This window comes from Elaeis guineensis, chromosome 15, assembly GCF_000442705.2.
Source record: "Elaeis guineensis isolate ETL-2024a chromosome 15, EG11, whole genome shotgun sequence".
In the NCBI taxonomy this organism is placed as follows: domain Eukaryota; kingdom Viridiplantae; phylum Streptophyta; class Magnoliopsida; order Arecales; family Arecaceae; genus Elaeis; species Elaeis guineensis.
In genome coordinates, this window is record NC_026007.2 from 42,006,530 (window position 1) to 42,031,777 (window position 25,248).

A 25,248-nucleotide genomic window follows, 5' to 3' on the forward strand; every position below is an offset into this window, starting at 1 on the left:
GTATTCTAAGGACTCATTAATTGACTTAATAGGATATTCAGATGTCAATTTTGCTGGATGTAGATTAGATAGAAAAAGTACCAGTGGAACTTGTCAATTTCTTGGAGTTAACCTAATCTCTTGGTTTAGCAAGAAACAAAATTCAGTAGCACTGTCTACGATTGAGGCCGAATACATTGCAGTCGAAAGTTGTTGTGCTCAAATCTTATGGATTAAGCAATAACTCAAAGACTTTGGTATCAAACTTAATGAAACTCCTATAAGATGTGATAACACTAGTGCTATAAATCTCACTAAAAATCCAATTCAGCATTCTAGATCAAAACATATTGAAATCAGGCATCATTTCATAAGAGAACATGTTCAAAATAAAGACATAATTCTTGACTATATTTGTACTGAAAAATAATTAGCTAACATCTTTACCAAGGCCTTAAGTGAAGATAGATTTTGTGAAATTAGGAGAGAACTAGGAATCCTTGATCCATCTGCATAGGTGTCTCTCTGATTCCAAGGTATCATTGCCAAAAATTCTTTTAGCTTAATTCTTATCTTTTCTTTTGAGCTTAAAAGTCCAAAATTATCATTCTCATAATCAATTTTTGGGTAAACATCCTTCTCTTAATGTTTCATTTTTTTTTAAAATTGTTTCATCATTTTTCTGAATTTTTCTATGCCATGAGTCGACCCCCAAGGTCGACCCTAGGATAAACTTGTAATATTGACTAAATCCTTCGGGCGCTCTCTTTTTGTTGGAAATCTCTCCTTGAGCCGACCCAACACTCTGCCTTCTTCCTTCCACCAAACCCAAGTCTCCTTCCCTTCTTCCTCAAATCCAAATTTTCTCTCAAGATCCCTCTCCCACCGTCTCTCACCCTCTAAATCGCCCTCCTGGAACCAAGTTCCTCCACTTCTCCTTCCTCATTTGGAATGATTCGAGCCTACCCTAGACTCAACCCGTCTTCTCCTAATCGGCACTCCACTTCTCCAAAATTCTTATCTTTCCACTAAAAACCCTTCATTTCTCCCTCACATTTGCTCTCCTAAGTTCCTTACTAGTTCTGCTTGTGCAAATGGCTCCCAAGATGAAGCTTCCACAGAGGAGGAAATCAGTTCGCGGGTTGGAAGAAAGTGTACGCCGAAAGAGACCAGCAACCGAGACCACTTCTGCTTCAAACCCTGCTCCTGCTTCAGCTCCAGCTATAACCCGATCTCTAATCAGCCCTAGTAAGGTACCCCTCTCCGATAGGAAGGTAGAGCCTGGCAAAAATATTGATTTCAGATTTTTTGAAAAGGAAGGGTTCTCTATTGGATCAAAAATTAAGGACCAAGGTTGGAAATTCTACTGCTCCCTAAAAGAAAATACTTATGTGGATCTTGTTAGAGAATTTTACCTAAATCTGGGATACAACAATGAAACAGTAAAATCCACAGTGAAAGGTGTAGACATTAGCCTAGATCCTGTACTTTTGGGAGAGATACTTCATTTACCTTGTGAGGGGTACACAAACATGGAACTCCCAGTCCAAGAGGAAGGAATAAATGTTATCCTAAGGAGAACCTTTACTGGAAGTCTGAACAAGTTAGAGGTAAAGATTCTTTCCATTGAGATGAGACTGCTACACCACATGGTAACTAAGTTATTTTTTTCTAGAAGTGGTAGACATGATCTTCTCTCTGGTCGGGACATATGCATTATGTATCATGTAATTACTCAAACCCCCTTGAACCTCCCAGCATTATTGTTTGAGATTATGAGAGAGACCTTGAATAGGTCCAAGGCACACTTGCCTTTTGGTATGGCTCTCACTTTAGTATTTAGGAGATTTGGAGTTAGTTTTGAGAGGGAGGTAGTAGCTAGGCTATCTCACTCCGACACTATCAACCGCCATACTTTGCACCGCATGGGATTTTTCAAAACTGATGGTGGTTGGACAAAAGGTGTGGAAGAGAGAGTTGAGGATAGAGCAGAGGAGGAAGGACCATCCTCACCCCTCCGTGATCACAGAGCAGCTTCACCTGATATTCAGTTTATTTCTGATCACGAGGCTGGCCCATCAGAGTCTGCGAGGAGACATACTTCAGTTCAACAGTTAGATAGTAGAGCACATCCTTCAGAGATCAGATTGACTGATGATCAGATAGAGATGATATCTCAGCATGTAGCTTCCATACTATCTCGTCAGTTGGGTACTTCAGCTTTTGGACAAGGATTGACATCTCACGATGTATCTGATCAGACACTGATCTCTCACATCTCCACTATTTTTCAGATGATTGCTGATCAGTCAGTACACATTGAGCAGCTTAAGGGTTGTATATTGAGACTGACTGGCAGAGTACTTGACTTACAGGGGCAAGTGTTAGCTCTAGCCCATCCACAGCCGCATGAGGATATTACTGAGGTCTCAGACCTATCTGCGGAGGCAGCCAGACTGCGAGGAGTCTTAGAGAGTGGTTTTGACTTCCTGAGGAGAGAGATCAGGGGCTCTAGTGAACATGCTTTCACTCAGTTCAGTACACTGCTACAATCTATTTCGAGAGCCTTGAACCTTCTGGATACCATCAGACTCTCACTCGTAGCTCAGTCCTTTACTTCTCAGCCTTCAGGATCTTCTCACCCGTCCACTCGTGCTGGCACCTCTACTCGTGGCAGAGGCAGACGCGGTCGAGGTCGAGCTCGTGGACATGATCCTTCATCTCCTCACCCCATCTCTGATTCATCAGACTCCGATCCGTCCAGCCATGATATCTATTAGATCCAGTGTAGTCTGTTCTTTCTTTAATTTTTGTCTAGGATCTATCTTATGGGCCATGTAATGTAATGTTGACTGATTGACTCTTGGATAGCTTCTATCCATGTCTTTTGTACTCTAAGTTAACACTTATGTATTGAAACATCTATGTATTCAGTCACCTTTTGAATATATATATATATATACTTTAACTTTCAATGAATATCTTTGAATATGATCAAATTAAATTACTTTTAAATCATGAAATACTTGAATAGCAATTTTTTTTAAATGAACAAATTGATATATCTTTTACGATTGCTATATTGAGGGGGAGTAAAACAATAACCAATAAAGAAACAAGCAATCAAAGAAGGAAGCTAAAGAAGTAAAATTGATCCCATCAAAAGGAAGGAATAGATAAAATATATTAAAAAAAGGAGAGAGTAGAGAATCAAGATTGAGATAGAGAATCTCAATTGATGCTGTCAAAAAGGGAGAGTAGAGAATCAAGATTGAGAGCAATAAGAGCAATAAAAATTGAATATTAAGCAAAAATCCAAAAATCGAGATTGAGATTGAGCAATAAGTAATTTGCTCAGCTTTTTCTTTCCAGGCAAATACACTTATAAGCAAATTTCAGATTTATAGCAAATTTTAAATTTATTTTTAAACTGCTTATGATGCATTTCGTTCAAATACTTGGCTATAATATTTAGGTGATGCATCTTCATAAATTTAAAATTCATGTTCAATACTTTATATATGCTTTTGCTCAAGTATTTTATCATAATTAAAAAAGGGAAGATTGTTGCTCTTTGAATTAATTTTGATGATTACAAAGCATTTGAGGGGATTACTAATGATTTTGGTTTGAAAAAAGGCTGATTGCATTCGGAAGCCTCAAAAGCAAAGAACAAAAGATGTGCAATCTATTAGAGGCGATTTCAACATTTTTGAAAATATATTTTGTAAGAAAATCAGGTTTCTATTTTTGAGTCGATCCCATGAGTCGACTCATGGCTAAAAGGTCTGAACGGCATGCGAAAATTTTGGCTGACACACTCTGTGAGTCAATCCCATGGGTCGACCCCTTGGCATGAGTCGATCTTATGAGTCGACCTCTGCTACTTTACAAGCTAAAATTACAGAATAGTCATTTTCTGCTCTTTTTCACAGAGATCGACCCCATGAGTCGATCCATGATCATGAGTCGACCTTATGAGTCGATCCCTGTGATGGAAAATTTTTGCAACGGCTAGTTTTTAACCCATTTCAATTGCATTTAATGCTCATTTAATATGCTCTAACGGCTCTATTTCAGTCCAGATTACTCTCCACCATTATTTGAAGTTATATGAAGGGACTTAAAGGAGGGAATCAATATAAGAGAAAGATTTTTGAAAAAGATTCTTCAAGCATTCTTTACAACCCTAAGCAAGAGCCCACTTAAAGAGTTTAAAAAGCTTTTAATTCAAGTTCACCAACTCCTCAAGAGCTCATTCAAGTCTCCAACCACCTTGAGAAAATCAGAAAGAGCTTCCTTCTAATTGTGTAAAGTATATTTAAAGCTTTATTCGCTCATTAAAGGAGCTTCATCTGTATTTCTGTGCAATTAACTATAATACTCTTTTTGAGTCATTATTTTTATTTTGGAAGGGTTTCAAAACGTGGGGAGGTTGATCCGAATCTAGAATCGGATTGTATTGGGTTGGTTTGTATCTGAGAAATAAGTGTTCTAGCTTGGGATAGCTAGAGTCGGAGGTTCCGACGAGTATATTTAGGTTGAATATAGTTTAGTGGATTGGAATATCCAAGTAGGAGCTTGGGCAGTGGATGTAGGTGCAAGGTTGGCACCGAACCACTATAAATCTTCTTGTTTGTGTTGTGCTTAATTGCTCTCCTTTTAAACTTCTTTATTCTCTTGCATTCTTGCATCCAACTATTACCCTTGCATAAATTACACTCTCCATACTTATCTTGCTCTTGTTAAATAATCTTCATAGTTGTAAACTAAGTTTAAATTTTTAAAAGAAACCCAATTCCCCCCCCCTCTTGGGTTGCGTGGCTGGGCAACATCATCTTTTGCTCATTGTTCTTTATAGCACGTAGCTTGAGACTTTCTTTGGTTCAGTAGGAATGAACTAAGCCTGACTTCGGTTAGGTCTTTTCCATCAACATGAGGGCCTGTTTAATGAGGTCTCTATTTGGGTTGTTTCCTTTTCAAGTGATCGAAGTTTGGCTTCAGCTCTACTCGCTTCCGAGTGAGCTCAGGCAATGGGGTTCCTAGCTTCTACTAAGGTGCCTCCATAGGAGTAATTAGTTTTTCCAAAAAATTTAGGCCAATGTCCCAACCTTCCTTAAGTTGTTCTATTGTTCCATTTTCATTATAGATCGGTACTTGCTAAACTGAAATAATAGCTTTTAGTTCAATGACGACTAGAAATACTTGAACAAAAGAATGGAAGGCAACTTTTATTGAATATAACTTCTCAAAAATATAAGAAATATTATTGGGAGTAAGCTCATAGGTTCTCCATATTCCAAGTCTGTGATATCGAGGTGCTCCCTAGATGCTGAAGTTGACATGTTCCAAGTCACACGACTTCATCTATTTGATAAGATGCTTCCCAGTTCGGCGATAGCTCTTTGCTCTCTAGATTGGGACACTTCGGTTCTTTGTATGACAAGGTCACCAACTTGGAATATCTTTCCTTTAACATGAGAATTACAGTAGCCACCCTTTATTCATATGTCACCATCTGTATTTGAGCTTGCTCCCTTTTTCTTTAAGTAGATCCAATTTTGCTCAAAGGTGCTCCGAGTTGCTTTACTTATTAAAGCTTTCAACCTGAAGTAAAGGAAGGTTGATCTCAAGTGGAATAATGGCCTCCATTTCAAACATCAGGTTGAAGGGTGACTCACTTGTAGGGATCCATTGCATATGGTACCCTTGTAAATTTCCTCTATCCATAATCATTTAGCTCAAGCCAATTTTATCTTTAAACCTTATAAAATAGTTTGGTTGGTCTCCTTAGCTTCTCCATTGGCTTCTAAGTGACCTACCTAGGTGACACAATGTGTAATGCCAAGCTCGCTGTAGAATTCTTTGAACCAAGCATTGTCGAATTGTTGGTGATGATGATCTGAGCCAAGTCAAACCACTAGATAAGTTATGGAACTTTGCCTCGATAATCTAAGCTAATGGTTTGGCCTCGATCTACTTTGTGACATAGTTGATGATGATGAGTAGAAACTATTAGAAAATATATCCTAAAACTAATCGTTTGGATGATTGTGCTCTTTATAATTTGTATATGAATTATGAAATAATAAAAGTTATTTGGCATAATTCATCACAAGGTGTACATCTTTCGTGATTGAACTCTAATATTATGATAAAGTCCTTAGAACTATATAGTAATCGATAAAGAAAGATTTATCGAATAATTCTTAAATATGTTTATGATCAAATGATACGTCATTAAGGGATGATGACGTTCATCAAGAGTAGATCATTGTGTGCCATATAGGTTGGTTATCCTTTTAACGAAAGAGTGTAGAGACACTGGTATGGCATATAGGTAAGATGTAGGAGTATATCATCATTGAATAAGTGACTCACCTGCAGAGCACTCTACTGTCAAGGATTGCTCATGAAGAATATAGGCATAGGTGTCCCTCCGATTTGAGATCACTACGTTGACTTATAAGCAACTCACTGTGCTTTGATGTCGAACTATCTGAATTTTTAATTCAGTGATAAAAGATTTTTAGACACAATCAAGTACTTGTGATAGTTGGTGTATATATCAAGATGGGATTGACCCCTTCGCATTTCAGGAGTTAATGCATCATTATATTTTGATTGAGTAAGATCTTGACTGGAGCAATCTATATGATAGATCATAAGATTTGAAAAAAATTGAAATACAATGTGAATGACTAATCCAAGATTGAAAGTTAAATCCTAGGTCGTCCTGAGCATTCAGGATCAAAAGGATGAATTATGCGGTAACCATATTTCATGGTTCTTGAGTATTATCTTGCATACATTCGACCTATTCGGATGTTGAAAATTATTACTAGATGGTAACTTCGATTAGTATAAAAAGTAGTTCCTATACTACCGACTTAATATTTGAACCTATAGAGTCACGCACAAAGTGAGGCAAAGTAGGAAAGAATTGATCTAAATCTATATGTTCAATTTAAAAGTATGTGACTTGATTGAATAAATAAACTATTTTAATTTAGAATTAAGTTAGAGATCATACAGGATTAAACAGTTGACTATGTCTAGCTAGCATTAGACATGAGGTTCAGATTTAATTTCAGAGATGATAATTATTTGATTAATGATCTAAGAGATTTATGAGAGATTGAATTTATATTTTAATTAATTTTAGATTAGATCTGATTTTATTAAGACTTGAATTAGGTTAAAAATTCAAGTTAGACTTATACCAGAATCCTAATTGAATTAGGATTGACAGGCTCTTTGAATCTAATTCGAATTGAATTCGAATCGGATCCAATTTGAGTCAAATCTGAGCCTATTTGGTTAAGAACCAAAGAGTCCATGAAATCAGAGACTCTCTCTCATATTGGCCGACCATAGAAAGAGGAGGTGCTAAATAATTTTTGCCCCATATATGCATGCGTGAAAGATTTCGTGCAAAGAAGTTTGGCACTCTCTCTTTTCTAACATGCGGTTCCCTATTTAGATATCATTGGGTCTCCTTATTTGATAAGGAATGATATCATAAATTAGTTAGGACACAATCAGATTGTGGCATCAATTATAAGAGGGGAAGGGACCTAATCCATGGTGAAGAAGTCTTATTTTTGTGCGACAAAATAAGAGAGAAATCATGCGAGAAAAAAATAAAGAGGCATTGATTTTTCTTGGATGCCTTTTTTCTCTGAGCATGGGGTCTCTTGGGGTGCTGGTTCTTGACATGAAGAACCCATCCAAGGCTTTGGAGATAAGATCTCATCTCTCCCCTCACTTTTCTTCTAAAGATTGATGTAAAGGGCTTCATCCCTCTTCCCTTCGAAGCCTGGCATGCATGCGAAATAGAGGGTCTGTATATTCAGGTCTCGTAAGACTTTGGATTCAAAAAACTCTCAATATTTGATCCCTATTCTGCAATAATTTAGATAATTTATAATTATTATAAATTAATAAAATAAAAAAATTTTCAGATGCACCTTGGCCATCCAATCAGATCGGATGATTTTTTCCTTCAGAAACTTCCACTACCCCGATACTAAAATGGTCTGAAGATGTCCACCGAATTGCACAAAGGGCCATGGAGCACTAATCCGCATCAAAGGTGCTGCGGGCTAGATGTTTGCATTCCATTGGCATTGATTATATTTTCTGACAAAGTTAGCCATATCCTATTATAAGGTCGATCAATAGTATCTTTATCAGAGCACTTCATAGATCAATGACCTATCCTCTAGACAATTGCCACAATGCCTTTGTGCACCTCCCGAAGTGTATAATTGGCCTCGATTGGGCACAAGCAATTAAAGAGAGGGAAGGAGAATGACCTCTTGTCTAGTTTTGCATCATGAAGGATAAAGTGTAAAACTTGGCATTTCCATTTTCAAGCTTCATTTCAGTTAGCAAGATATATTTCACTTCGAAGATACTCAATTATAGGGTCCATCCAGCTCAGTTTTGCATATGCCTACAATATTGGCATTGGCTCTTCAATGATGGGCTTATATAGAACCTTGAAGTATGAAGTCTTCTTGAGGTCGGTCACTCTCAAGGTGGTGAGTTTTGATAGCATGTTAGTCCTGACATTCTCTGGCCTAGGTATTTGCTGAATGTCGAAGCTCATGAGGGTTGGTGTGGTGTCTTTTTTTGTAGATATCTTCCCATGTTAAACTCTTGGGCTTCATATTCACCTTGGACTTATCCAATAACGAGCTAAGAATCACTATAGGCCCTTAGCCATTGTACCTCAAGTTCTCTAGCAATCTTGAGACTAGTCATGAGAGCCTTGTACTCTACCTCATTGTTTGTAGTTTGGAACATGAATTGGAGGGCATACTATGTGACCACACCTTCCGAACTAGTTAAGACTAGTCTGACACCATATCTTGCCAAGTTGGAAAATCCATCCATGTGCAAAATCTAGAATTCTTCAAGTGCTTCTTCCTTAGGCTCAACCTCAGGCTTGATTTTCTTAGTAATGGTATATTCTAAGATGAAGTCAGTGAGTACCTATCCTTTGATTGCAAGTCGAGGTCAGTGCATCAGGTCAAATTCATCGAGCTCGATTGGGTGTCAAGTTTATGGCGGATAATTTTCATCAGCTGATCGATCAACATAGTCACAATGTAAGCTTGGAAATGAGGGTTTAGCTTCCTTACCGAGGTTACAAGGTTATATACCATCTTCTTCAGCTTTGAATATCTCATTTCTACATCATGAAGAATTTTGTTGATATTGTAGGTTAGCTTTTGCAGCTTTCCTTCTTCTCAGATCAATATCGAGTTCATTGCCATGGATGAAACTACTATATACAAGTAGAGCATCTCGCCTGACTCCAGCTTGTTAGGGAGTGGGGGTGAATCATATTTCTTTAGCTCATCAAAGGCTGCTTGGCATCCCTTGGTCCACTAAAAAAATCTATCTCACTTTAAGGCTTTGAAGAATGAAAGACACCTTTCTGCTATACTGGGATGAACTTGCTGAGTGCGACTGCTCATCCCATCAGATGTTATACCTTCTTTGTTGATTTTGATAGAACCATCTCTCATATAGTTAGGATTTTTTTTTGGATTCATCTTAATTCCTTATTATGAAACCATGAAGCCAAGGAATCTTCTGATTGTGACCCCAAAGGCACATTTTCTCAGTTTGAGCTTCATTTGGTACTTTAAAAGAGTTATAAAAGCTTTCTCGAGGTCAGCAATATGATGGTCAGCTTCTCAACTTTTAATCAACATATTGTCGATGTAGACCTTCATGTTCCTTCGATGATAACGTGACTGCATATATAGGACTTGAAGAGAGAGAGAGAGAGCAAATGGAGGGGAAACAAGCAAAAATGAGGTGCCCTATTTATACTATCCATCAACAGTTGAGATTGATGCATTGGTTATGACACCTCTAGATCTCAATGCATGGCATGAATCTATGACATCAAATCATGCGGCTCTTTAGTGCACCTAACCTTTGATTCCATCATGAGCTCCTATCCCCATAGATGTCATAACTAAGAGCAATCAACATTTGCCTTGCGGTAATTGGAGACCGATTGAGGCATGATCACGCAGATTGTGTTTTTGGTTCGAGCGATGCGCTGCCATGATTGTCGCACCCCATCATTGCAGAGTGATCCCCAAAATAACACATTAAATGATGGCCACACTTGAGGTGATGCCTCGAATAACACTCAAGAACCTTCCATTCTTTAAGGCGACATCATCAAATTATGGTTTCAACCTTATACCGATGATCGAAGTCGCGATGAATGGAAAAATCATCTACTCCCTTCTGAAGTGAAAATATTTCTTCGGGCTCGAGAGTGGGGTACAAGTATTAGGGGAATATGAAAGTTCTTTGACCTCGACCATTTACTGACCTTTCTCGTCAGATCATATACTCAATCTTTCTCAAGTTATTACCGATCTAAAGATTGGACATATGCTAATAACCTATGTTTTAATGGTCCTAATAGAACCTTCTAGGATGTTTCCTTTATTTACATGATCATGAGGCTATAAATCCACCATCATGGGCATAATAGCTGCCTACTATGACTCATCGTAGGCATAATAACTGCCCATAATGATTGATTGTGGGTCTAGTAATTACCCACAATTTCAGCCCATTGAAATATTAACTGCACCCCTAGTATCTTGGGTAACAACTGGTTTATCCCCCCTTATATAAAGGGGTATAAGGGGAACTCTCAAGTAAGTCTTTTTTGAAAAATAGTTCTCTTTTCATTAATTTCTCTCTATTTTGATGGTTTTTAAAATTTCAATTAACTTAGATATTGGAGGATCCCCTGTTGGGTTACAGTGGCGCAGCGAAAGGACTAGGTGTTTAAAGTTTTTCGTTCCAAATACCTAACTCATTGAAACCCTAATTCTCAGAATCCCTTGACTATAGCAATCAAAGCATGAATAAAATAAACATAGACAAGAGGAATACCTGTAACGCTTATTCCAATTTCCACTAGATGCCCAAGTTTTTGCCCTCCAATAGTGATCCATATGAAAATCGGTCCAAGAATAGTGCTCCTACATCTTTGCTTCAAGAGTTTCAACCCCTAGAACTCAATTAGCCTCGTGCCGATTAGGTTTCACCAAGAACCTGACTTCATCCTCTCAAAATCTTTCTTGGACTTCTAAATTCTCTCCTTTAGGACCTTTCTCACCTTTGTCTAGACCTGATTAGGCTTTATCTTAAATACCAAAGCCTTGTCCTAAGACTAAGAGGGATGTAAGAAAGAAAAGAGAGACTAAGGAGATAGAATTGGAAAGTATTTTGGAATACCTCGGACACCCAATGTGCACACCTATTTATAGGTGTCATGGGGGATGCTTAAAAGAAAGGCCATGCCCTTTTCCAAATGTTATATCTAATCTACATATTAGAAAATTAAGAGTTGTTGCTTCTTGGATTGATTTTGATGATTACAAAGCATTTGAAGGGGTACTAATAATTTTCGCTTGAAAAAGACTTATTGCTTTTCAGGAGCAAAATCGTAATTTTATCAAATCCTGATTTGAAAGCATCAAGTGATAGAATAAAAGATTTGTGATTCATTGGTGAAAATTTTATTATTTTTGGATATGTATTTTGAAAGATATCCATGTTTGAAAATTTGAGTCGACTCATGGCACAATGAGTTGATTGACACGTAGATTTTTTGGCTGGCACAGTCTGTGAGTCGATCCATGAGTCGACCCTCAAGGCATGAGTCGACCCATGAGTCGACCTCTGCTATTTTTAGGCCAAATTTATAGAACTTTGATTTTCTGTTAGTTTTCCACAGAGGTCGACCCATGAGTTGACCCATGAGCATGAGTCGACCCATGAGTCAACCCCTGTGATGGAAAAATTTCACAACGGCTAGTTTTTAACCCATTTTAAGTACTTTTAATGCTTATTTAATGTGGTCTAACAGCTCTATTTCAGTCCAGATTATTCTCCACCATTTCTTAAAGCTATAAAAGAGACAAAAATGTGGGAATCATCAAGAAGAGAGATTTTTGAAAAGAGAATTTCAAGCATACTTTTCAGCCCTAAGCAAGAGCTCACTCAAAGCATTCAAGAAGCCTTTAATTCAAGCTCACCAACTCCTCAAGTGCACATTCAAGTCTCCAACCACCTTGAGAAAATCGAAAAGAGTCTTCTTCTCTTTGAGTAAAGTGTATTTAAAGCCTCATTCGCTCATTAAAGGAGCTTTCTTTTGTAATTACTGTGCTATTGATTGTTATACTCTGTTTGAGTTATTATTTTTATTTTGGAAGGATTTCAAAATAAGAGAAGGTTGATCCGAACCTTAAATCGAAGTGTATTGGGTTGGCTTGTACCCGAAAAATAAGTGGACTAGCTTGAGATAGCTAGAGTCAGAGTTTTCGACGAGTGTATTCTGGTTGAATACAAGTTAGTGGATTGAAATTCCTAAGTAGGAGCTTGGGGAGTGGATGTAGGTGCAAGGTTGGCACCGAACCACTATAAATCTTTTTTGTTTGTGTTGTGCCTAATTGCTCTTCTTTAGAACTTCTTTAATCTCTTGCATTCTTGCATTTATCCATTAGCCTTGAATCAACTATACTCTCCTTATCTATTTAGCTATTATTAAACAACTTTCATAAGATATAAGTTAATGTTAAAATTTTTAGAAACCCAATTCACCCACCCTCTTGGGTTGCATAGCTGGGCAACAAGTGGTATCAGAGTTTGGTGCTCTAGCCCTACTTTAATCTAACCAATCAAAGAGCTAAAGATCTATGGCAACTCAAGTTGGCACTTCTCTAGCCGAGGGGCAGTCCACTAACCGACCTCCACTTTTCAATGGGTCCAACTATACCTATTGAAAAGTTCGGAAAAAATTTTTCATTCAAGTACTCGATTATGATATGTAGAGTATCATAGTAAATGGCCCCCACACATCCATTAAAATTATTGATGGTGTGGAATCAGCCAAATCCGAAAAAGATTGGGATAAGGTTGATAAGAAAATAGCACAACTAAACGCTAAAGCTATGAATGTTCTATATTGTGCTCTTGATGCTAATGAATTTAATTGCATTTCACCTTGCTTGTCTGCTAAAGAAATATGGGATAGATTAGAAGTAACCCACGAAGGAACTAATCAAGTAAAAGAGTCCAAAATTAACATGCTCGTGCGTAAATATGAATTATTTAAAATAGAGCATGATGAGTCTATAACTGAAATGTTTACTCGCTTTACTGATATTATAAATGGTTTAAAGAGTCTTGGTAAGTCCTATTCTAACAGTGAGCTTGTAAGAAAGATTCTCAGATCCTTACCAAGAACTTGGGAATCCAAAGTGACCACCATCCAAGAAGCCAAAGATCTAAACATCCTACCCTTGGAAGAGCTTCTTGGATCATTGATGACACATGAGCTGAGCATGAAACAACATCAAGAGGAAGAAGTCAAAAAGAAGAGAACAATCACCCTCAAATCCACAGCTCAATCAGATGAAGAAACTGATGACACCAAAAATGAAGAGCAGGATGAAGAGATGGCACTCATTACCAGAAGGTTTAAGAAGTTTTTAAAGAAAAAGAAACAAGGAATGAGGAAGAGGCCACTCACAAAAGGGAAACATAGTAAAAAAAATGATAAAGACCAGCCCCTTATCTGCTATGAATGCAAGAAATCGGGACACTTCAAGTCCGAATGCCCACAATTGAAAAAGGGTCTCAAGAAGTACAAGAAGAAGGCCATGATGGCCACTTGGAGTGAGAGTGATGACTCAAGCTCCGAAGAGGAAGACTCAACTGAACAAGCCAACTTGTGCCTTATGGCACATGACAATGAGGTAAAATTTGAAACTCCTAGTGACTTTACATTTGAAGAACTGCATGAAACTTTTTATGATTTAATAGATGAACTAAAGAAACTAGGGATAAAGAACAAAGATCTAAAATCAAAAAATCAATCTTTACTAAAATAAAATGAAAGTATTTCAATTGAGAAATCTATCCTGTTTCAAGAAAATCAAAATTTAAAGAATGAAATTGCCAAGCTAAAATTAATAGTTGAAAAATTTACCTTGAGTTCTAACAAACTTAATATGATTCTTGAAAATCAAAAGGCCGTGTATGATAAGGCTGGACTTGGCTATAACCACTTGAAGAAACAAAAGTATCTGAAAAATATCTATGTAAACTCTTCAAGTAACAAATTTTCTAATATTACTTGCTTCAAATGTGGTAGAGTAGAACACAAGTCATACACTTGTTTCTCTAACAAATCTGTAAACTCAAATGTAAAGAAAATATGGGTTCCAAAAGGAACCATTATGACTAACCTAAAAGGACCCAAGAAAGCTTGGGTACCTAAAATAAAAACTTGACTTTTGCCTGCAGGTGTGTCTAGTATCCCAAGGTGGAAACAGAAAATGGTATCTTGATAGCATATGCTCGAGACACATGACTGGTGATGAATCCCATTCATCACACTTGATGCTAAGAATGGAGGGATGGTCACCTTTGGAGACAATGGTAAAGGAAAGATCATTGGTATAGGTAACATTGGTATCACTCCCTCCAAATACATTGAAAATATTTTGTTAGTAGATGGTTTAAAACATAATTTACTAAGCATTAGTCAATTTTGTGATAAAGGATATAAAGTTATTTTTGAATCTTCTGTTTGCATTGTAACTAGTCCTATTAATGATGGCATTAAATTTGTTGGACATAGACATGGTAATATTTATATGGCAGATTTGAATGATCTATCCAAGATAAACATGCAATGCCTAGTATCTTTGAATGCCAAGATTAATGAGACTAGTTGGCTTTGGCATCGTAGGCTTGCACATATTAGTATGCATTCACTTTCAAAACTCATTAAGAAGGAATTGGTTTTTGGTTTGCCAAAATTGAATTTTGAAAAGGATAGAATCTGTGATGCATGCCAACTAGGTAAACAAACAAGAGTTTCATTTAAATCTAAAAATATTGTTTCAACCTCTAGACCTTTAGAGCTATTGCACATGAATTTATTTGGACCTACTAGAACTACTAGTCTATAAGAAAAATGATATGGTTTTATAATTATTGATGATTTCTCTTATTTTATATGGGTTTTCTTTTTGGCACACAAAGATGAAACTTTTCAAGTTTTCTCTAAATTTTATCGAAAAGTCACTAATGAGAAAGGATTTTCAATTCAAAATATTCGAAGTGATCATGGAATTAAATTTGAAAATCAAGAATTTAAAAAAATTTATGATGAAAAAGAAATAGGCCACAATTTTTCAGCACCTAGGACACCCCAACAAAATGGGGTAGTAGAAAGAAAAAATAGAACCCTAAAAGAAATAGCTCGTACCATACTATGTGAAAGCAACCTTTCAAGATATTTTTGGACGGAAGCTATTAACATAGCATGTTACATTTTAAATCATGCTTTGATTAGACAAATTTTAAAGAAAACCCCCTATGAGCTTTGGAAAGGAAGAAAACCTAATATTGCATATTTTCATATTTTTGGTTGTCGATGTTTTGTATTAAATAATGGCAAAGAAAGACTTGAAAAATTTGATACAAAATCAGATGAAGCAATCTTTCTTGGTTACTCCTCCACTAGTAAAGCTTTTAGAGTTTTCAATAAAAGAACCTTAGTAGTAGAGGAGTCAATATATGTTATCTTTGATGAATCTAATGATCTTCCTTCAAGGAAAAATGAAGGTGTTGATGATGCAGATCCTCTTATAGAAGGAATGAAGGAGATCACTCTGAAAGATTCAACAATTCAAGATGATGAGGAACATGAAGACAAACAGAATGAGGGAGGTGAAGAACATCAAGAACAACCTCAAGGTACAAATGACCTACCTAAAGAATGGAGGTATGTTCACAATCACCCTAAGGAGCTAATTATTGGTGATCCTATGCATGGGGTAAGAACTCGTTCTTCACTTAAAAATATATTCAATCATTGTGCTTTTATCTCTCATCTTGAACCTAAAACTATTGAAGAAGCTGAAAATGATTATAATTGGATTAATGCAATGCAAGAGGAACTTAATCAATTTGAAAGAAATAATGTATGGACTTTAGTATCAAGACCTAAAAAATTATTCAATAATTGGCACAAAATAAGTTTTTAGGAATAAATTAGATGAACATGTAAATGTAATAAGAAATAAAGCAAGATTGGTTGCTAAAGGTTATAATCAAGAAGAAGGAATTGATTTTGATGAGACCTTTGCACCTATTGCTAGACTAGAGGCAATTAGACTTCTACTTGCATATGCTTGCTTTATGAAATTTAAATTATTTCAAATAGACGTCAAAAGTGCCTTTTTAAATGGATATATTGCTGAAAAAGTCTATGTAGAACAACCCCTAGATTTTGAAAATCATACTTTTTCTAATCATATTTTTAAATTAAATAAAGCTCTATATGGTTTGAAACAAGCACCCAGGGCTTTGTATGATAGGCTAAGTAAATTTTTACTTAATAATGATTTTTTAAGAAGAAATGTAGACACAACCCTTTTCATTAAAAGAAATAAAAATGATATATTAGTCATACAAATATATGTTGATGACATTATCTTTGGGTCTACTAATGAATCTCTTTGTCAAGATTTTGCAAAGCTCATGCAGGGGGAGTTCGAGATGAGCATGATGGGAGAACTTATATTCTTCCTCGGACTTCAAATTAAACAAACAAAAGAAGGAATCTCCATCACCTAAAGCAAGTACACAAGGGAATTACTCAAAAGATTTGGAATGGAGAACTCCAAAGCAATTGGCACACCCATGAGCCCTTCATGTAAGCTTGACAAGGATGAAGAAGGTAAAAGTGTAGACTTAAAATATTATAGAGGTATGATTGGCTCTCTACTATATTTAACTGCAAGTAGACCTGATATCATGTTTAGTGTCTGTCTTTGTGCTCGATTTCAATCTAATCCTAAAGAATCTCACTTGAATGCTGTTAAAAGAATCTTTAGATATTTGAATGGTACTCAAACTCTAGGATTATGGTACTCTAAGGACTCATTAATTGATTTAATAGGATATTCAGATGCTGATTTTACTGGATGTAGATTAGATAGAAAAAGTACTAGTGGAACTTGCCAATTTTTTGGAGTTAACCTAATCTCCTGGTTTAGCAAGAAATAAAATTCGGTAGCACTGTCTACGGTCGAGGCCGAATACATTGCAGCCGAAAGTTGTTGTGCTCAAATCTTGTGGATTAAGCAATAACTCGAAGATTTTGGTATCAAACTTAATGAAACTCCCATAAGATGTGATAACACTAGTATCATAAATCTTACTAAAAATTCAATTCAGCATTCTAGGTCTAAACATATTGAAATTAGGCATCATTTTATAAGAGAATATGTTCAAAATAAAGATATAATTCTTGACTATGTGTGTATTGAAAAATAATTAGCCGACATCTTTACAAAGGCCCTAAGTGAAGATAGATTCTGTGAAATTAGGAGAGAACTAGGAATCTTTGATCCATCTGCTTAAATATCTCTCTAATCCCAAGGGTTTAATGTCAAAAAAAAAAAAAACTCTTTGAACTCAATTCTCATCATTTCTCTTGGGCTTAAAAGCTCAAAATTGTCACTCTCATAATTGATCATTGAGCAAATATCCTTCTCCTAAAGTTTTGAATTTTTCAAAAATTATTCATCATTTTTTTTGAATTTCTGTGAACCATGAGTCAACCCCCTAGGGTCGACCCAATGGCAAACTTGTAGTTTTGGCCAAAATCCCACGGGCTTCTTCTTCTTTTGGTTAAAATCCCATCCTTTGAGCCGACCCATTCCACCATCTTCTTCCTCCCTCCAAAACCTTAGGTCTCCTTCTTCTTCCTCTCCAAACCCAAGACCTACCCCCAAGATTCTTCTCCCATCACCCCTCTCACCTCAAATCGATCCTTAGGAATCGATTTCATCTCCATCTCATCCCTTATTTGGAGCGGTTGGAGCGTGCCCTTGCTTCCACCCTTCTCCTCCAAATCGGAGTTTCACTCCTCTAAAGATTTCTATCCTTCCCCTAAAATCCCTCTATCTCTTCACACATTTGACCTCTCAAGACCCCTTGCTTGCTCTGGTGGTGGAAATGGCTCCAAAAATGAAGCTCCCACAAAGAAGGAAGTCGGTCCGCGAGTTGGAAGAGAGCGTGCGCAGGAAGAGACAGGCTTCTCAGACCTCATCTACTTCCATTCCTGTTTCAGCATCTGCTCCAGGTTCTTCTCGGTCTCCATTAAACCCCAGTAAAATTTTCTTATCTGTTAGAAAGGTAGAACCCGAGAAAAATGTAGATTTCAGATTTTTTGAAAAAGAGGGATTCTCCATTGGTTCAAAAATCAAAGATCAAGGTTAGGGATTCTATTGCTCACTTAAAGAACTTACTTATGTGGATTTGGTTAGAAAATTTTATCTGAACTTGAGCTATGGCAATGGAACAGTAACATCCACTGTTAAGGGTATAGATATCTGTTTAGATCCTGTACTTTTGGGAGAGATTCTTCATTTACCCTGTGAGGGATACTCAAACATGGAACTCCCAGTCAAGGAAGAAGGAATTAATGTGATTTTAGGAGGAACCTTCTCGGGAAGCCTAACAAACTAGAAGCCAAGATCCTTTCCATTGAGATGAGGATACTACATCAAATGGTAACAAAGCTTTTCTTCCCTAGAAGTGGTAGACATGACCTCCTCTCAGGCCGAGACATCTGCATCATGTTTCATGTGATTACCCAAACCCCCCTAAACCTCCCAGTATTAATGATAGAAGCCATAAGGGAAACACTGAATAGATCCAAGGCACATCTGCCTTTCGGTATGGCCCTCACCTTGGTATTCAGGAGGTTTGGAGTTAGTTTTGAGAGGGAGGCAGTAGCTAGGCTTTCTCACTCTGACACCATCAACCAACACACTCTACACCGCATGGGATTTACTAGGACTGATGGTGGTTGGATCAAAGGAGTGGAAGAGAGAGCCGAGGATAGAGCTGAAGAAGAAGGACCATCTTCACCCCTCCATGATATCAGGGCAGCATCTCCAGACATTCAGTTCGTTTCAGATCTCGAGGCTGGCCCATCAGAGTCTACTAGGAGGCACACTCCAGTCCAGCAGCCAGACAGCAGAGCACTTCCCTCAGAGATCAGATTGGCTGATGACCAGATTGAGATTATCTCTCAACGTGTGGCTTCCTTACTTTCTCGACAGTGGGGCACTTCAGCTTTTGCACAGGGATCCACATCACATGATGTATCTGATCAGACTTTGATCCCTCACATCTCCACTGTCTTTCAGATGATTTTAGATCAGTCAGTTCGCATTCAGCAGCTTGAGGGTTATATATTGAGACTGACTGGGAGAGTACTTGACTTGCAGGGGCAAGTGTTAGCTCTGGCACATCCACAGCCACAGGAGTGCATCACTGAGGTCTCAGACCTATCTATAGAGGCAGCCAGACTTAGAGGAGTCTTGGAGAGTGAACTTGATTTTTTGAGAAGAGAGATCAAAGGCTCTAGTGAGCATGCATCCACTCAGTTCACTGCACTGCTTCAGTCTGTTTCAAGAGCCTTAAACCTTCTGGACACCATCAGACTCTCTCTTGCAGTTCAGTCTGTTGCTTCTCAGCCTTCAGGATCATCTCACCCGCCCACTCGTGCCGGCACCTCCACTCATGGCAGAGGCAGACGGGGTCGAGGTCGAGCCCTTGGTCGTGATCCTTCATCTCTCCACCCCATCTTTGATTCATCTGACTCTGATCCATCCAGTCATGATCTCTACTAGATCCTTGTAGTTAGTCTTGTCTTTAGTTTCATTCTAGGATCTATCTTTTGAGCCATGTAATGATGTTGACTGATTGACTTTTGTATTTTGGTATATGTATTGGAACAACTATATGGTATCAGTCACTTTTTGATTATATATATATATACTCTTTGACTTTCAATGAATGACCTTCAAATTGAGTTACTTTCAATTATGTGCATGCTTAAAATACTATGAATTGCAATATGCTATCCATGATATCTGGTATATCTTTTATGTTTGCTGTATTCAGGGGGAGTAAAACAATACACAACTAAGAAACAAGCAATAAAGAAGGAAGCTAAAGAAGTAACATTAGTAAAAGGGGGAGTAAACAAAAGTAACATTAGTAAAATTAACTCCATCAAAAGAAAGAAATAGAGAAAATATATTTAAAAAAGGGAGAGTAAATAATTTTTTGTTGATGCTGTCAAAAAGGGGGAGAAATTAAAGAATCAAAAGCAAATTGATAAAAGAATCAAAAGCAAATTGAGCAAAATGTTAAGCAAATGAGCAGATTTTCAAATTCTTAGGCATGCTCTGATATCAAAATTAAATAATCAAATGAGCAAATGAGATATTTTCAAATGAGCAAAAAGCAAATTTTCAAAATTCTTAGGCAAATTCTGCTTTGCTCTGATAACAAAAATTCTGCTCTGATACCAACATCACATAATTAAATGAGTAAATTTTTAAATTATTAAGCAATAGATAAATTGTTAGGCAAATGAGCAACACAAGCAAATGGGCACATGTATCACGTGCCAAAGAATCAATCTTCTTTTCAAGCAAATGCACTTATAAGTAATTTTCAATTTGATAGCAAATATCCTATTTATCTTCAAACTACCTATGATGCATTTCATTCCAATACATGGCTATAATATTCAAATAATACATCTTCATAACTTTGAAATTCATGCTCAATGTTTTATATATATGCTTTTGCTCAAGTATTTTATCATCATCAAAAAGAGGAAGATTGTTGCTCCTTGGATTGATTTTGATGATTACAAAGTATTTGAAGGGGTACTAATGATTTTCGCTTGAAAAAGACTTATTGCTTTTCAGGAGCAAAATCATAATTTTACCAAACCCTGATTTGAAAGCATCAAGTGATAGAACAAAAGATTTGTGATCTATTGGTGAAAATTTTATTATTTTTGGATATTTATTTTGAAAGATATCCATGTTTGAAAATTTGAGTCGACCCCATGAGTCGACTCATGGCACAATGAGCTGATTGGTACGTAGATTTTTTGGCTGGCACAGTCTGTGAGTCGACCCATGAGTCGACCCCCAAGGCATGAGTCGACCCATGAGTCGACCTCTGCTATTTTTAGGCCAAATTTACAGAACCTTGGTTTTCTGTTGATTTTTTGTTGTTTTTCCACAGAGGTTGACCCATGAGTCGACCCATGAGCATGAGTCGACCCATGAGTCGACCCCTGTGACAGAAAAGTTCCGCAACGGCTAGTTTTTAACCCATTTTAAGTGCTTTTAATGCTCATTTAATATGGTTTAACGGCTCTATTTCAGCCCAGATTATTCTTCACTATTTTTTAAAGCTATAAAAAGGACAAAAAAGTGGAAATCATCAAGAAGAGAGATTTTTGAAAAGAGAATTTCAAGCATACTTTTCAGCCCTAAGCAAGAGCTCACTCAAAGCATTCAAGAAGCCTTTAATTCAAGCTCACCAACTCCTCAAGTGCACATTCAAGTCTCCAACCACCTTGAGAAAATCGAAAAGAGTCTTCTTCTCTTTGAGTAAAGTGTATTTAAAGCCTCATTCGCTCATTAAAGGAGCTTTCTTTTGTAATTACTGTGCTATTGATTGTTATACTCTGTTTGAGTTATTGTTTTTGTTTTGGAAGGATTCCAAAATAAGGGAAGGTTGATCCGAACCTTAAATCGGAGTGTATTGGGTTGGCTTGTACCCAAAAAATAAGTAGACTAGCTTGAGATAGCTAGAGTCGGAGTTTCCGATGAGTGTATTCAGGTTGAATACAAGTTAGTGGATTGAAATTCTCAAGTAGGAGCTTGGAGAGTGGATGTAGGTGCAAGGTTGGCATCGAACCACTATAAATTCTTTTTGTTTGTGTTGTACCTAATTGCTCTTCTTTAGAACTTCTTTAATCTCTTGCATTCTTGCATTTATCCATTAGCCTTGAATCAACTATACTCTCCTTATCTATTTAGCTATTGTTAAACAACTTTCATAAGATATAAGTTAAGGTTAAAATTTTTAGAAACCCAATTTACCCCCCCTCTTGGGTTGCATAGCTGGGCAACAAGAGTCTTCAAATAGAAGGACTTTTCTGCCCGATACGTCGATTGCAACCTTCTCCACGTGCGCGTCAAAGAGAGATGCATAAGGCATCCCAATTGAATTAAAAAAAATCCTGATTTTCCCATATGGTAAGAACATTCAAATATGAATCCAAGAGGCATGATAAGTAGATAAGATGTACCTCTTTCTGCCCAAAGTAGAAGGACTCTTTAGGCACCTCTTCACATGATCTGCAGATCACTCGTGCGCGTGCAGGATTAAGGGACATTTTTGGCATCCATTCCACCTTCAGATAAATCTGAAAAAATTTTAGATAATTATCCATTTAAAATGGATTCAAATAAAGAATATTATCTGATAGTGATGCGCTATTTGAATGGCAGAAGGACTCCTTAACTTGAAGAGTCGCATGAGTCCATCTCTGCGCGTGCGTGCCTTCCTTCTTTCCAAGTTTTTCTCCATGCCATAAAATTCAAAAAATCAATATCTCAACCTTTAAGATGTATGCCAGAGAATGGAGGGTGATGTGGGCTGCCACACACATCATAAACCCAAGATAGAAGGACTCTTCCTTCTCACACCAAAATGTGCACGCCCACTTTTCTTGCACGCCTAGAGTCCAATCAAGCTTGGACTCTTGGTTATGACACCCCTCAAAGCTATGTGGTGCCATCTAATAGCTGCCACACCTAGATCTAAACTCAAATTAGCTCATGGTTCAATTTGGTTTGATTAAGAAGCAAGATTCGAATCAATTTTGAATCTGATTCAAGAAGCTAGGATTTTCACACGTGCTAGCATATTTATCGAAAATTCTAATTGGATCCAAAACTCTAATCAACCTTATCAAAAAGATCATTGATCAATTTTTTTATGTGTGTGACCCATTGGGTTTCACATTTAGTCAGTAGTAAGTATGAATGTAAGTTGACCTAATTTAATTAGATTCTTTCTAATCGATTAAGGTCCAAAATAAGCTAACCCAAGTTCAGTAATTGGAATCCTTTCTAATTGACGATCGAATTAAATTTTTTAATTTGATCAAATCTACAAGTCAAGATTGACATCTAGCAATGTATTATTACTATTCAAAAAATATAAAATTTGATGAAAATATCAAATATACCTTTCAGTGGTAAGTTATTGTGCAATTCAATCTTTCGATCATCTCTGCATCTCGAATATGTTCTTAAATATGGAATTATGTCAAACTTAACCACATATTTATATCGATTCTTTATTAACCAATGATGACTCCAATGATGAAGCATTAGAAACTCTTTCTAATTTTCATCCTACTTTTGACTAAAATATTTTTTTTGAGTCATCTAGATATGAGAATTCACAGAATGCCATCTTCTCTTACTAGGAGTGATCAATTCTTTGTTGATCGACTCACAATCTTCATACATACTCTATCACATCCAGAACATCCCGTATATGTCTTAATATCATGCTTGAGTATGAACCAAAATATGAATTCATGTGCATAAGATTCTATGGTGATCTCAGGTCTAAGGATCATTTATATAACTTTCATTTGGAGAACCATCTTTTGACATGCAAATAAAGCTCTATAAGATATTTTCTATCAATGAGTTAATTCAATAAACTCATTTCCTAATGAGCACCTACATCTTTGTATTAGTGTTTCACATAAGTGGCCTGTAAAATCAGCTACCCTCTCCATCAAGCATACATAGGATGTGCCAGTCTATCCGGAATATTGATTCTCGATTTTATATTCCTATAACTAGGATTATTTAGGATTAGAATTTTAAGATTTTAGATTTCATAGGTATGAACTCTTCATGGCTCTAAAATCATTACTCTAATCTATGAGATTCATTATAATCTTAAATATAATAAGATGCATCTAAAATGATGAATCAAAGTCTCATTTCATTATCAAATAAAAAATATTATTACATGAGTTGGAAGTTTATAAAAAAATAATCTCATCGCATTACTTATACGATTGACTTGTTGGGTACTCTTCTTTCAATCTCCCACTTGTACTAAAGTCAGTCACTTTTGTATTTCAATCCTACACAATCAATATGGTGATTAAATAGCTATTATGGTCTAGCCTTAGTGAATGGGTCTGCTATATTGTTCTTAGTGTCAACTCATTTTAGGACAACATCTTATCTCTCTATAATTTCACGAACGAGATGAAAACGTCTAAGGATGTACTTGGGTGTTTCATGAGACTTAAGTTTTCAGACTTAAGCAATGACCCTAGTGTTATCATAATAAACTAACTGGTCGTTTTATCTTAGAAACCATATCAAATTCTATGATGAATTTTTTCATCTAGATAGCTTCCTTGGCGGCTTTACTAGCAGTAGTGTGCTCTACCTCAGTGGTTGAGTCAATTACTATCTGTTGCTTAAAACTCTTCCAACTCACTGCTCCACTATTTAGGATAAACACATATCCTGATATTGACTTGCTATCATCGAGATTAGATTGAAAATTAGAATCTGTATATGCCACTAGTTTCAACTCTGACCCACCTCCATATATTAAAAATATATTTTTAATCCTTCTCAGGTACTTGAAAATATTTTTCATAGCTTTTCAATGATTCTCCACTGGATCAGCCTAAAATTTACTAGCTACGCCTAAAGCATAGCTACATCAGGCCTGATACATAGCATGGTGTACATTATTGAACCTACAGCTGAAGCATAAGGGATTTCACTCATTTTCTTCCTTTTCTCAGGTGTCTTAGAACACATTTTCTTGGAGAGATGCATGCCATGATTTATAGGTAGGTAAATTTTTTACTTGCCTCTATGTTGAACCTCTTCAACACAAGATCTATATACCGAGATTGAGATAAACCTAGCATCCTCTTAAATCTATCTCTATAGATCTTTTCACCCAATATATAGGATGGTTCATTCAAGTCTTTCACAAAAAAATTATTCGATAGCTAAGTCTTGACCGATTCCAATATTAGGATATCATTCACAATAAGTAGTATGTCATCGATATACAAAATCAAAAAGATAATAGCACTCCCATTTATCTTCTTATACACATATGGTTCATCCTAATTTTTTATGAAGTCAAACTCTTTGACTATCATATCAAAATAGATGTTCCAACTCTTTGAAGCCTACTTAAATCCATAGATAGATTTTTTCAGCTTGCAAACTTGATTTGCCCTCCCAC